Raw genomic sequence first — 14,981 nt, 5'->3', positions numbered from 1 at the left:
CCTATCTCTGCTGTCGAAATATGTCTCTCCGGCGAACAACTTATCGCCGCTGGCAGACAATTTATCCCCGCAGACGAATTACGTTTCTCCGCTGGCAGAAAACTTATTTCCGGTGGCGGGAAATTTATATTCGCTGACGGAAAACTTATCTCTGCTAACGAAATACGTCTCTCCGCTGGCAGAAAACTTATCTCCGGCGGCCGGATATTTATATCCCCTGCCGGACAATTTATCTCTGCTGACGAAATACGTCACTCCGCTGGCGGAAAACTTATTTCCGGTGGCGGGAAATCTATATCCGCTGACGGACAACTTATCTCCGCTGGCTGACAATTTATCTCCGGCGGCGGGAAATTTATATCCCCTGCCGGACAGCTTATCTGTGCTGGCGAAAGACGTCACTCCGCTGGCGGAAAACTTATTTCCGGTGGCGGGAAATTTATATCCGCTGGCGGAAAACTTATCTCTGCTAACGAAATACGTCGCTCCGCTGGCGGAAAGCTTATTTCCGGTGGCGGGAAATTTATATCCGCTGGTGGAAAACTTATCTCCGCTGACAGACATCTTATCTCCGATGGCGGACAATTTATCTCCGCAGACGAATTACGTTTCTCCGCTGGCGGAAAACTCATTTCCGGTGGCGGGAAATTTATATCCCCTGCCGGATAACTTATCTCTGCTGACGAAATACGTCTCTCCGCTGGCGGAAAGTTATTTCCGGTGGTGGGAAATCTATATCCCCTGCCGGACAACTTATCTCTGCTGTCGAAATACGTCTCTCCGGCGAACAACTTATCGCCGCTGGCAGACAATTTATCTCCGCTGACGAACTACGTTGCTCCGCTGGCAGAACATGTACTTCCGGTGGCGGGTAATTTATATCCCCTGCCGGACAACTTATATCTGCTGACGAAATACGTCTCTCCGCTGGAGGAAAACTTATTTCCGGTGGCGGGAAATCTATATCCCCCGCCAGACAAATTATCTCTGCTGACGAAATACGTCTCTCCGCTGGCGAAAGACTTATTTCCGGTGGCGGGAAATTTATATCCGCTGGCGGAAAACTTATCTCTGCTAACGAAATACGTCTCTCCGCTGGCAGAAAACTTATCTCCGGCGGACGGATATTTATATCCCCTGCCGGACAACTTATCTCTGCTGACGAAATACGTCACTCCGCTGGCGGAAAACTTATTTCTGGTGGCGGGAAATCTATATCCGCTGACGGACAACTTATCTCCGCTGGCGGAACACTTAACTCCGGCGGCGGAAAATTTATATCCCCAGACGGACAATTTATCCCCGCAGACAAATTACGTTTCTCCGCTGGCAGAAAACTTTTTTCCAGTGGCGGGAAATGTATATCCGCTGGAGGAAAACTTATCTCTGCTGACGAAATACGTCTCTCCGCTGGCGGAAAGTTTATTTCCGGTGGCGGGAAATTTATATCCGCTGGCGGAAAACTTTTCTCCGCTCACAGACATCTTATCTCCGCTGGCAGAACATTTGCCTCCGGTGCTGGGAAATTTATATCCCCTGCCGGACAACTTATCTCTGCTGACGAAATACGTCTCTCCGCTGGAGGAAAACTTATTTCCGGTGGCGGGAAATCTATATCCCCTGCCAGACAAATTATCTCTGCTGACGAAATACGTCTCTCCGCTGGCGGAAAAATTATTTCCGGTGGCGGGAAATTTATATCCGCTGGCGGAAAACTTATCTCTGCTAACGAAATACGTCTCTCCGCTGGCGGAAAACTTATTTTCGGTAGCGGGAAATATATATCCCCTGCCGGACAACTTATCTCTGCTGACGAAATACGTCACTCCGCTGGAGGAAAACTTATTTCCGGTGGCGGGAAATTTATATTCGCTGGCGGAAAACTTATCTCTGCTAACGAAATACGTCTCTCCGCTGACGGAAAACTTATTTCCGGTGGCGGGAAATTTATATCCCCTGCCGGAAAACTTATCTCTGCTGACGAAATACGTCTCTCCGCTGGCGGAAAGTTAGTTCCGGTGCTGGCAAATCTATATCCCCTGCCGGATAACCTATCTCTGCTGTCGAAATATGTCTCTCCGGCGAACAACTTATCGCCGCTGGCAGACAATTTATCCCCGCAGACGAATTACGTTTCTCCGCTGGCAGAAAACTTATTTCCGGTGGCGGGAAATTTATATTCGCTGGCGGAAAACTTATCTCTGCTAACGAAATACGTCTCTCCGCTGGCAGAAAACTTATCTCCGGCGGCCGGATATTTATATCCCCTGCCGGACAATTTATCTCTGCTGACGAAATACGTCACTCCGCTGGCGGAAAACTTATTTCCGGTGGCGGGAAATTTATATCTGCTGGCGGAAAACTTATCTCCGCTGGCTGACAATTTATCTCCGGCGGCGGGAAATTTATATCCCCTGCCGGACAGCTTATCTGTGCTGGCGAAAGACGTCACTCCGCTGGCGGAAAACTTATTTCCGGTGGCGGGAAATTTATATCTGCTGGCGGAAAACTTATCTCTGCTAACGAAATACGTCGCTCCGCTGGCGGAAAGCTTATTTCCGGTGGCGGGAAATTTATATCCCCTGCCGGAAAACTTATCTCTGCTGACGAAATACGTCTCTCCACTGGCGGAAAGTTAGTTCCGGTGCTGGCAAATCTATATCCCCTGCCGGATAACCTATCTCTGCTGTCGAAATATGTCTCTCCGGCGAACAACTTATCGCCGCTGGCAGACAATTTATCCCCGCAGACGAATTACGTTTCTCCGCTGGCAGAAAACTTATTTCCGGTGGCGGGAAATTTATATTCGCTGGCGAAAAACTTATCTCTGCTAACGAAATACGTCTCTCCGCTGGCAGAAAACTTATTTCCGGCGGCCGGATATTTATATCCCCTGCCGGACAATTTATCTCTGCTGACGAAATACGTCACTCCGCTGGCGGAAAACTTATTTCCGGTGGCGGGAAATCTATATCCGCTGACGGACAACTTATCTCCGCTGGCTGACAATTTATCTCCGGCGGCGGGAAATTTATATCCCCTGCCGGACAGCTTATCTGTGCTGTCGAAAGACGTCACTCCGCTGGCGGAAAACTTATTTCCGGTGGCGGGAAATTTATATCCGCTGGCGGAAAACTTATCTCTGCTAACGAAATACGTCGCTCCGCTGGCGGAAAGCTTATTTCCGGTGGCGGGAAATTTATATCCGCTGGTGGAAAACTTATCTCCGCTGACAGACATCTTATCTCCGATGGCGGACAATTTATCTCCGCAGACGAATTACGTTTCTCCGCTGGCGGAAAACTCATTTCCGGTGGCGGGAAATTTATATCCCCTGCCGGACAACTTATCTCTGCTGACGAAATACGTCTCTCCGCTGGCGGAAAGTTATTTCTGGTGGTGGGAAATCTATATCCCCTGCCGGACAACTTATCTCTGCTGTCGAAATACGTCTCTCCGGCGAACAACTTATCGCCGCTGGCAGACAATTTATCTCCGCTGACGAACTACGTTGCTCCGCTGGCAAAAAACTTATCTCCGCTGGCAGAACATGTACTTCCGGTGGCGGGAAATTTATATCTCCTGCCGGACAACTTATCTCTGCTGACGAAATACGTCACTCCGCCGGCGGAAAACTTATTTCCGGTGGCGGGAAATTTATAGCCGCTGGCGGAAAACTTATCTCCGCTGACAGACATCTTATCTCCGATGGCGGACAATTTATTTCCGCTGACGAACTACGTTTCTCCGCCGGCAGAAAACTTACCTCCGCTGACAAAACATTTACCTCCGGCGGCGGGAAATTTATATCCCCTGCCGGACAAATTATCTCTGCTGACGAAATACGTCACTCCGCTGGCGGAAAACTTATTTTCGGTGGCGGGAAATCTATATCCGCTGACGGACAACTTATCTCCGCTGGCAGACAATTTATCTCCAGCGGCGGGATATTTATATCCCCTGCCGGACAACTTATCTGTGCTGGCGAAAGACGTCACTCCGCTGGCGGAAAACTTATTTCCGGTGGCGGGAAATCTATATCCACTGGCAGAAAACTTATATCTGCTGACGAAATACGTCTCTCCGCTTGCAGAAAACTTATCTCCGGCGGCGAGAAATTTATATCCCCGGCCTGTCAACTTATCTCTGCTAACGAAATACGTCTATCCACTGGCAGAAAACTTATCTCTGCTGACGAAATACATCTCTTCGCTTGCAGAAAACTTATCTCCTGCGGCGAGAAATTTTTATCCCCGGCCTGACAACTTATCTCTGCCAACGAAATACGTCTCTCCACTGGCAGAAAACTTATCACTGCTGACGAAATACATCTCTCCGCTTGCAGAAAACTTATCTCCTGCGGCGAGAAATTTTTATCCCCGGCCTGTCAACATATCTCTGCTAACGAAATACGTCTCTCCACTGGCAGAAAACTTATCTCTGCTGACGAAATACATCTCTCCGCTTGCAGAAAACTTATCTCCGGCGGCGAGAAATTTATATCCCCGGACTGTCAACTTTTCTCTGCTAACGAAATACGTCTCTCCACTGGCAGAAAACTTATCTCTGCTGACGAAATACATCTCTCCGCTTGCAGAAAACTTATCTCCTGCGGCGAGAAATTTTTATCCCCAGCCTGACAACTTATCTCTGCTAACGAAATACGTCTCTCCGCTGGCGGAAAACTTATTTCCGGTGGCGGGAAATATATATCCTCTGCCGGACAACTTATCTCTGCTGACGAAATACGTCTCTCCGCTTGCAGCAAACATATCTCTGCTGACGAAATACGTCTCTCCGCTGGTAGAAAACTTATCTCCTGCGGCGAGAAATTTTTATCCCCAGCCTGACAACTTATCTCTGCTAAAGAAATACGTCTCTCCGCTGGCGGAAAACTTATTTCCGGTGCCGGGAAATCTATATCCACTGCCGGACAAGTTATCTCTGCAGACGAAATACGTCTCTCCGCTTACAGCTAACTTATCTCTGCTGACGAAATACGTCTCTCCGCTTGCAGAAAACTTATCTCCTGCGAAGAGAAATTTTTTTCCCCGGCCTGACAACTCATCTCTGCCAACGAAATACGTCTCTCCACTGGCAGAAAACTTATCTCTGCTGACGAAATACATCTCTCCGCTTGCAGAAAACTTATCTCCTGCGGCGAGAAATTTTTATCCCCGGCCTGTCAACATATCTCTGCTAACGAAATACGTCTCTCCACTGGCAGAAAACTTATCTCTGCTGACGAAATACATCTCTCCGCTTGCAGAAAACTTATCTCCGGCGGCGAGAAATTTATATCCCCGGCCTGTCAACATATCTCTGCTAACGAAATACGTCTCTCCACTGGCAGAAAACTTATCTCTGCTGACGAAATACATCTCTCCGCTTGCAGAAAACTTATCTCCGGCGGCGAGAAATTTTTATCCCCAGCCTGACAACTTTTCTCTGCTAACGAAATACGTCTCTCCGCTGGCGGAAAACTTATTTCCGGTGGCGGGAAATATATATCCTCTGCCGGACAACTTATCTCTGCTGACGAAATACGTCTCTCCGCTTGCAGCAAACATATCTCTGCTGACGAAATACGTCTCTCCGCTGGTAGAAAACTTATCTCCTGCGGCGAGAAATTTTTATCCCCAGCCTGATAACTTATCTCTGCTAAAGAAATACGTCTCTCCGCTGGCGGAAAACTTATTTCCGGTGCCGGGAAATCTATATCCACTGCCGGACAAGTTATCTCTGCAGACGAAATACGTCTCTCCGCTTGCAGCTAACTTATCTCTGCTGTCGAAATACGTCTCTCCGCTTGCAGAAAACTGATCTCCGGCGGCGAGAAATTTATATCCCCGGCCTGTCAACTTATCTCTGCTAACGAAATACGTCTCTCCACTGGCAGAAAACTTATCTCTGCTGACGACATACATCTCTCCGCTTGCAGAAAACTTATCTCCTGCGGCGAGAACTTTTTATCCCCAGCCTGACAACTTATCTCTGCTAACGAAATACGTCTCTCCGCTACCGGAAACCTATTTCCGGTGGCGGGAAATATATATCCTCTGCCGGACAACTTATCTCTGCTGACGAAATACGTCTCTCCGCTTGCAGCAAACTTATCTCTGCTGACGAAATACGTCTCTCCGCTTGTAGAAAACTTATCTCCTGCGGCGAGAAATTTTTATCCCCAGCCTGACAACTTATCTCTGCTAAAGAAATACGTCTCTCCGCTGGCGGAAAACTTATTTCCGGTGGCGGGAAATATATATCCCCTGCCGGACAAGTTATCTCTGCAGACGAAATACGTCTCTCCGCTTGCAGCTAACTTATCTCTGCTGACGAAATACGTCTCTCCGCTTGCAGAAAACTTATCTCCGGCGGCGAGAAATTTATATCCCCGGCCTGACAACTTATCTCTGCCAACGAAATACGTCTCTCCACTGGCAGAAAACGTATCTCTGCTGACGAAATACATCTCTCCGCTTGCAGAAAACTTATCTCCTGCGGCGAGAAATTTTTATCCCCAGCCTGACAACTTATCTCTGCTAACGAAATACGTCTCTCCGCTGGCGGAAAACTTATTTCCGGTGGCGGGAAATATATATCCACTGCCGGACAAGTTATCTCTGCAGACGAAATACGTCTCTCCGCTTGCAGCTAACTTATCTCTGCTGACGAAATACGTCTCTCCGCTTGCAGAAAACTTATCTCCGGCGGCGAGAAATTTATATCCACTGCCGGACAAGTTATCTCTGCAGACGAAATACGTCTCTCCGCTTGCAGCTAACTTATCTCTTCTGACGAAATACGTCTCTTCGCTTGCAGAAAACTTATCTCCGGCGGCGAGAAATTTATATCCCCGGCCTGTCAACTTATCTCTGCTAACGAAATACGTCTCTCCACTGGCAGAAAACTTATCTCTGCTGACGAAATACATCTCTCCGCTTGCAGAAAACTTATCTCCTGCGGCGAGAAATTTTTATCCCCAGCCTGACAACTTATCTCTGCTAAAGAAATACGTCTCTCCGCTGGCGGAAAACTTATTTCCGGTGGCGGGAAATATATATCCCCTGCCGGACAAGTTATCTCTGCAGACGAAATACGTCTCTCCGCTTGCAGAAAACTGATCTCCGGCGGCGAGAAATTTATATCCCCGGCCTGTCAACTTATCTCTGCTAACGAAATACGTCTCTCCACTGGCAGAAAACTTATCTCTGCTGACGACATACATCTCTCCGCTTGCAGAAAACTTATCTCCTGCGGCGAGAACTTTTTATCCCCAGCCTGACAACTTATCTCTGCTAACGAAATACGTCTCTCCGCTACCGGAAACCTATTTCCGGTGGCGGGAAATATATATCCTCTGCCGGACAACTTATCTCTGCTGACGAAATACGTCTCTCCGCTTGCAGCAAACTTATCTCTGCTGACGAAATACGTCTCTCCGCTTGTAGAAAACTTATCTCCTGCGGCGAGAAATTTTTATCCCCAGCCTGACAACTTATCTCTGCTAAAGAAATACGTCTCTCCGCTGGCGGAAAACTTATTTCCGGTGGCGGGAAATATATATCCCCTGCCGGACAAGTTATCTCTGCAGACGAAATACGTCTCTCCGCTTGCAGCTAACTTATCTCTGCTGACGAAATACGTCTCTCCGCTTGCAGAAAACTTATCTCCGGCGGCGAGAAATTTATATCCCCGGCCTGTCAACTTATCTCTGCTAACGAAATACGTCTCTCCACTGGCAGAAAACTTATCTCTGCTGACGAAATACATCTCTCCGCTTGTAGAAAACTTATCTCCTGCGGCGAGAAATTTTTATCCCCGGCCTGACAACTTATCTCTGCCAACGAAATACGTCTCTCCACTGGCAGAAAACGTATCTCTGCTGACGAAATACATCTCTCCGCTTGCAGAAAACTTATCTCCTGCGGCGAGAAATTTTTATCCCCAGCCTGACAACTTATCTCTGCTAACGAAATACGTCTCTCCGCTGGCGGAAAACTTATTTCCGGTGGCGGGAAATATATATCCACTGCCGGACAAGTTATCTCTGCAGACGAAATACGTCTCTCCGCTTGCAGCTAACTTATCTCTGCTGACGAAATACGTCTCTCCGCTTGCAGAAAACTTATCTCCGGCGGCGAGAAATTTATATCCACTGCCGGACAAGTTATCTCTGCAGACGAAATACGTCTCTCCGCTTGCAGCTAACTTATCTCTGCTGACGAAATACGTCTCTTCGCTTGCAGAAAACTTATCTCCGGCGGCGAGAAATTTATATCCCCGGCCTGTCAACTTATCTCTGCTAACGAAATACGTCTCTCCACTGGCAGAAAACTTATCTCTGCTGACGAAATACATCTCTCCGCTTGCAGAAAACTTATCTCCTGCGGCGAGAAATTTTTATCCCCAGCCTGACAACTTATCTCTGCTAAAGAAATACGTCTCTCCGCTGGCGGAAAACTTATTTCCGGTGGCGGGAAATATATGTCCACTGCCGGACAAGTTATCTCTGCAGACGAAATACGTCTCTCCGCTTGCAGCTAACTTATCTCTGCTGACGAAATACGTCTCTCCGCTTGCAGAAAACTTATCTCCTGCGGCGAGAAATTTTTATCCCCAGCCTGACAACTTATCTCTGCTAACGAAATACGTCTCTCCACTGGCAGAAAACTTATCTCTGCTGACGAAATACATCTCTCCGCTTGCAAAAAACTTATCTCCTGCGGCGAGAAATTTTTATCTCCGGCCTGACAACTTATCTCTGCTAACGAAATACGTCTCTCCGCTGCCGGAAAACTTATTTCCGGTGGCGGGAAATATATATACCCTGCCGGACAACTTATCTCAGCTGACGAAATACGTCTCTACGCTGGCAGAAAACTTATCTCCGGCGGCGGGAAATATATCCGCTTTCGGAAAACTTTTCTCCGCTGACAGACATTTTATCTCCGCTGGCAGAACATTTACCTCCGGCGGCGGGAAATATATATCCCCTGCCGGACAACTTATCTCTGCTGACGCAATACGTCTCTACGCTGGCAGAAAACTTATTTCCGGTGCCGGGAAATCGATATCCGCTGGCGGACAACTTATCTCCGCTGGCGGACAATTTGTCCCCGCTGACGAATTACGTTTCTCCGCCGGCAGAAAACTGATCTCCGCTGGCATAACATTTACCTCCGGCGGCGGGAAATCTATATCCCTTGCCGGACATCTTATCACGGCTGACAAAATACATCTCTCCGCTGGCGGAAAACTTATCTGCGGTGGCGGGAAATCTATATCCTCTGCCGGACAACTTATCTCTTCTGACGAAATACGTGTCTCCGCTTGCAGCTAACTTATCTCTGCTGACGAAATACGTCTCTCCGCTTGTAAAAAACTAATCTCCGGCGGCGAGAAATTTATATCCCCGGCCTGACAACTTATCTCTGCTAACGAAATACGTCTCTCCGCCGGCGGAAAACTTATTTCCGGTGGCGGGAAATATATATCCCCTGCCGGACAACTTATCTCTGCTGACGAAATACGTCTCTACGTTGGCAGAAAACTTTTTTCCGGTGGCGGGAAATATATATTCCCTTGCGGACAACTTATCTCTGCTGACGCAATACGTCTCTACGCTGGCAGAAAACTTATTTCCGGTGCCGGGAAATCTATATCCGCTTGCGGACAACTTATTTCCGCTAACAGACAATTTATCTCCGCTGACGAACTACGATTCTCCACTGGCAGAAATCTTATCTCCGACGGAAGGAAATTTACATCCCCTAACGGACAATTTATCCCCGCTGACGAATTACGTTTCTCCGCCGGCAGAAAACTGATCTCCGCTGGCAGAACATTTACCTCCGGCGGCGGGAAATTTATATCCCCTGCCGGACAGCTTATCTCTGCTAACGAAATACGTCTCTCCGCTGGAGGAAAACTTATTTCCGGTGGCGGGAAATATATATCCCCTGCCGGACAACTTATCTCTGCTGACGAAATACGTCTCTCCGCTTGCTGAAAACTTATTTCTGCTGAAGAAATACGTCTCTCCGCTTGCAGAAAACTAATCTCCGGCGGAGAGAAATTTTTATCCCCGGCCTGACAACTGACAACTGACAACGAAATACGTCTCTCCGCTGGGGGAAAACTTATTTCCGGTGGCGGGAAATATATATTCCCTGCCGGACAACTTATCTCAGCTGACGAAATACGTCTCTACGCTGGCGGAAAACTTATCTCCGGCGGCGGAAAATCTATATCCTCTGCCAGACAACTTATCTCTGCTTACGAAATACGTCTCTCCGCTGGCGGAAAACTAATTTCCGGTGCTGGGAAATCTATATCCTCTGCCGGACAACTTATCTCTGCTGACGAAATACGTCTCTCCGCTTGCAGCAAACTTTATCCCCGCTGACGAATTACGTTTCTCCGCCGGCAGAAAACTTATCTCCGCTGGCATAACATTTACTTCCGGCGGCGAGGAATTTATATCCCCTGCCGGACATCTTATCGCTGCTGACAAAATACATCTCTTCGCTGGCTGAAAACTTATCTGCGATGGCGGGAAATTTATATCCGCTGGCGGAAAACTTTTCTCCGCTGACAGACATCTTATCTCCGCTGGCGGATAATTTATTTCCGCTGACGAGCTACGTTTCTCCGCCGGCAGAAAACAGATCTCCACTGGCAGAACATTTACCTCCGGAGGCGGGAAATCTATGTAGGGTTGGCAGCCCTTTAATGAGTATCGATCTATCGCTAGGGATAGTCAAGGGTAGAGGAAGATATATCGATAGTAAGTAAGAGTTCGACTGCGGAAGCGGGCAGACGTGCGAAAAGAACTATGCTAAGAAACCTATTTGTAACCATTTATTAAAATAAAAATAATACAACGACGTGTGGCGTATATTTGATGGAGTTTCTGGAGCGGATTCTTACTCACTTGTAGGGAGCCCACCAAGGATCCCTACAATTTGGTTCCCATACCGGGAATTGAACCCGGGCCTTCCGGGTGAGAGCCGGATATCCTAACCACTAGACAATATGGGAACCAAATTGTAGGGATCCCTACATCTATATCCACTGCCGGACAAGTTATCTCTGCAGACGAAATACGTCTCTCCGCTTGCAGCTAACTTATCTCTGCTGACGAAATACGTCTCTTCGCTTGCAGAAAACTTATCTCCGGCGGCGAGAAATTTATATCCCCGGCCTGTCAACTTATCTCTGCTAACGAAATACGTCTCTCCACTGGCAGAAAACTTATCTCTGCTGACGAAATACATCTCTCCGCTTGCAGAAAACTTATCTCCTGCGGCGAGAAATTTTTATCCCCAGCCTGACAACTTATCTCTGCTAAAGAAATACGTCTCTCCGCTGGCGGAAAACTTATTTCCGGTGGCGGGAAATATATGTCCACTGCCGGACAAGTTATCTCTGCAGACGAAATACGTCTCTCCGCTTGCAGCAAACTTATCTCTGCTGACGAAATACGTCTCTCCGCTTGCAGAAAACTTATCTCCTGCGGCGAGAAATTTTTATCCCCAGCCTGACAACTTATCTCTGCTAACGAAATACGTCTCTCCACTGGCAGAAAACTTATCTCTGCTGACGAAATACATCTCTCCGCTTGCAAAAAACTTATCTCCTGCGGCGAGAAATTTTTATCTCCGGCCTGACAACTTATCTCTGCTAACGAAATACGTCTCTCCGCTGCCGGAAAACTTATTTCCGGTGGCGGGAAATATATATCCCCTGCCGGACAACTTATCTCTGCTGACGAAATACGTCTCTCCGCTGGCGGAAAACTTATTTCCGGTGGCGGGAAATTTATATCCCCAGACAGATTATACTCGCAGACGAATTACGTTTCTCCGCTGGCGGAAAACTTATTTCCGGTAGCGGGAAATTTATATCCGCTGCCGGACAACTTATCTCTGCTGACGAAATACGTCTTTCCGCTGGCATAAAACTTATTTCCGGTGGCGGGAAATTTATATCCGCTGGCGGAAAACTTATTTCCGGTGGCGGGAAATTTATATCCCCTGCCGGACACGTTATCTCTGCTAACGAAATACGTCACTCCGCTGGCGGAAAACTTATTTCCGGTGGCGGGAAATATATATCCCCTGCCGGACAACTTATCTCTGCTGACGAAATACGTCTCTCCGCTGGCGGAAAACTTATTTCCGGTGGCGGGAAATTTATATCCCCTGCCGGACACGTTATCTCTGCTAACGAAATACGTCACTCCGCTGGCGGAAAACTTATTTCCGGTGGCGGGAAATTTATATCCGCTGCCGGACAACTTATCTCTGCTGACGAAATACATCTCTCCGCTTGCAGAAAACTTATCTCCTGCGGCGAGAAATTTTTATCCCCGGCCTGACAACTTATCTCTGCCAACGAAATACGTATCTCCACTGGCAGAAAACGTATCTCTGCTGACGAAATACGTCTCTCCGCTTGCAGAAAACTTATCTCCTGCGGCGAGAAATTTTTATCCCCAGCCTGACAACTTATCTCTGCTAACGAAATACGTCTCTCCACTGGCAGAAAACTTATCTCTGCTGACGAAATACATCTCTCCGCTTGCAGAAAACTTATCTCCTGCGGCGAGAAATTTTTATCCCCGGCCTGACAACTTATCTCTGCCAACGAAATACGTCTCTCCACTGGCAGAAAACGTATCTCTGCTGACGAAATACGTCTCTCCGCTTGCAGAAAACTTATCTCCTGCGGCGAGAAATTTTTATCCCCGGCCTGACAACTTATCTCTGCCAACGAAATACGTCTCTCCACTGGCAGAAAACGTATCTCTGCTGACGAAATACGTCTCTCCGCTTGCAGAACACTTATCTCCTGCGGCGAGAAATTTTTATCCCCAGCCTGACAACTTATATCTGCTAAAGAAATACGTCTCTCCGCTGGCGGAAAACTTATTTCCGGTGCCGGGAAATCTGTATCCACTGCCGGACAAGTTATCTCTGCAGACGAAATACGTCTCTCCGCTTGCAGCAAACTTATCTCTGCTGACGAAATACGTCTCTCCGCTGGTAGAAAACTTATCTCCTGCGGCGAGAAATTTTTATCCCCAGCCTGACAACTTATATCTGCTAAAGAAATACGTCTCTCCGCTGGCGGAAAACTTATTTCCGTGCCGGGAAATCTATATCCACTGCCGGACAAGTTATCTCTGCAGACGAAATACGTCTCTCCGCTTGCAGCTTACTTATCTCTGCTGACGAAATACGTATCTCCGCTTGCAGAAAACTTATCTCCGGCGGCGAGAAATTTATATCCCCGGCCTGTCAACTTATCTCTGCTAACGAAATACGTCTCTCCACTGGCAGAAAACTTATCTCTGCTGACGAAATACATCTCTCCGCTTGCAGAAAACTTATCTCCGGCGGCGAGAAATTTTTATCCCCAGCCTGACAACTTTTCTCTGCTAACGAAATACGTCTCTCCGCTGGCGGAAAACTTATTTCCGGTGGCGGGAAATATATATCCTCTGCCGGACAACTTATCTCTGCTGACGAAATACGTCTCTCCGCTTGCAGCAAACATATCTCTGCTGACGAAATACGTCTCTCCGCTGGTAGAAAACTTATCTCCTGCGGCGAGAAATTTTTATCCCCAGCCTGATAACTTATCTCTGCTAAAGAAATACGTCTCTCCGCTGGCGGAAAACTTATTTCCGGTGCCGGGAAATCTATATCCACTGCCGGACAAGTTATCTCTGCAGACGAAATACGTCTCTCCGCTTGCAGCTAACTTATCTCTGCTGTCGAAATACGTCTCTCCGCTTGCAGAAAACTGATCTCCGGCGGCGAGAAATTTATATCCCCGGCCTGTCAACTTATCTCTGCTAACGAAATACGTCTCTCCACTGGCAGAAAACTTATCTCTGCTGACGACATACATCTCTCCGCTTGCAGAAAACTTATCTCCTGCGGCGAGAACTTTTTATCCCCAGCCTGACAACTTATCTCTGATAACGAAATACGTCTCTCCGCTACCGGAAACCTATTTCCGGTGGCGGGAAATATATATCCTCTGCCGGACAACTTATCTCTGCTGACGAAATACGTCTCTCCGCTTGCAGCAAACTTATCTCTGCTGACGAAATACGTCTCTCCGCTTGTAGAAAACTTATCTCCTGCGGCGAGAAATTTTTATCCCCAGCCTGACAACTTATCTCTGCTAAAGAAATACGTCTCTCCGCTGGCGGAAAACTTATTTCCTGTGGCGGGAAATATATATCCCCTGCCGGACAAGTTATCTCTGCAGACGAAATACGTCTGTCCGCTTGCAGCTAACTTATCTCTGCTGACGAAATACGTCTCTCCGCTTGCAGAAAACTTATCTCCGGCGGCGAGAAATTTATATCCCCGGCCTGTCAACTTATCTCTGCTAACGAAATACGTCTCTCCACTGGCAGAAAACGTATCTCTGCTGACGAAATACATCTCTCCGCTTGCAGAAAACTTATCTCCTGCGGCGAGAAATTTTTATCCCCAGCCTGACAACTTATCTCTGCTAACGAAATACGTCTCTCCGCTGGCGGAAAACTTATTTCCGGTGGCGGGAAATATATATCCACTGCCGGACAAGTTATCTCTGCAGACGAAATACGTCTCTCCGCTTGCAGCTAACTTATCTCTGCTGACGAAATACGTCTCTCCGCTTGCAGAAAACTTATCTCCGGCGGCGAGAAATTTATATCCACTGCCGGACAAGTTATCTCTGCAGACGAAATACGTCTCTCCGCTTGCAGCTAACTTATCTCTGCTGACGAAATACGTCTCTTCGCTTGCAGAAAACTTATCTCCGGCGGCGAGAAATTTATATCCCCGGCCTGTCAACTTATCTCTGCTAACGAAATACGTCTCTCCACTGGCAGAAAACTTATCTCTGCTGACGAAATACATCTCTCCGCTTGCAGAAAACTTATCTCCTGCGGCGAGAAATTTTTATCCCCAGCC

The 14,981-nt window shown here is 47.7% G+C and overlaps 1 non-coding gene across 1 annotated transcript; it reads right to left on the bottom strand.

The window, feature by feature from the left end:
• Positions 1 to 10,971: 10,971 nt before the first annotated feature.
• Positions 10,972 to 11,043, bottom strand: TRNAE-CUC (transfer RNA glutamic acid (anticodon CUC)). The gene has a single exon. It is a non-coding gene; the product is annotated as a tRNA-Glu (tRNA).
• Positions 11,044 to 14,981: the final 3,938 nt, after the last annotated feature.

Source organism: Drosophila pseudoobscura, unplaced genomic scaffold, assembly GCF_009870125.1.
Source record: "Drosophila pseudoobscura strain MV-25-SWS-2005 unplaced genomic scaffold, UCI_Dpse_MV25 Unplacedtig00139560, whole genome shotgun sequence".
NCBI classification, from domain to species: domain Eukaryota; kingdom Metazoa; phylum Arthropoda; class Insecta; order Diptera; family Drosophilidae; genus Drosophila; species Drosophila pseudoobscura.
This window is presented reverse-complemented; position numbering and strand designations above follow the sequence as displayed.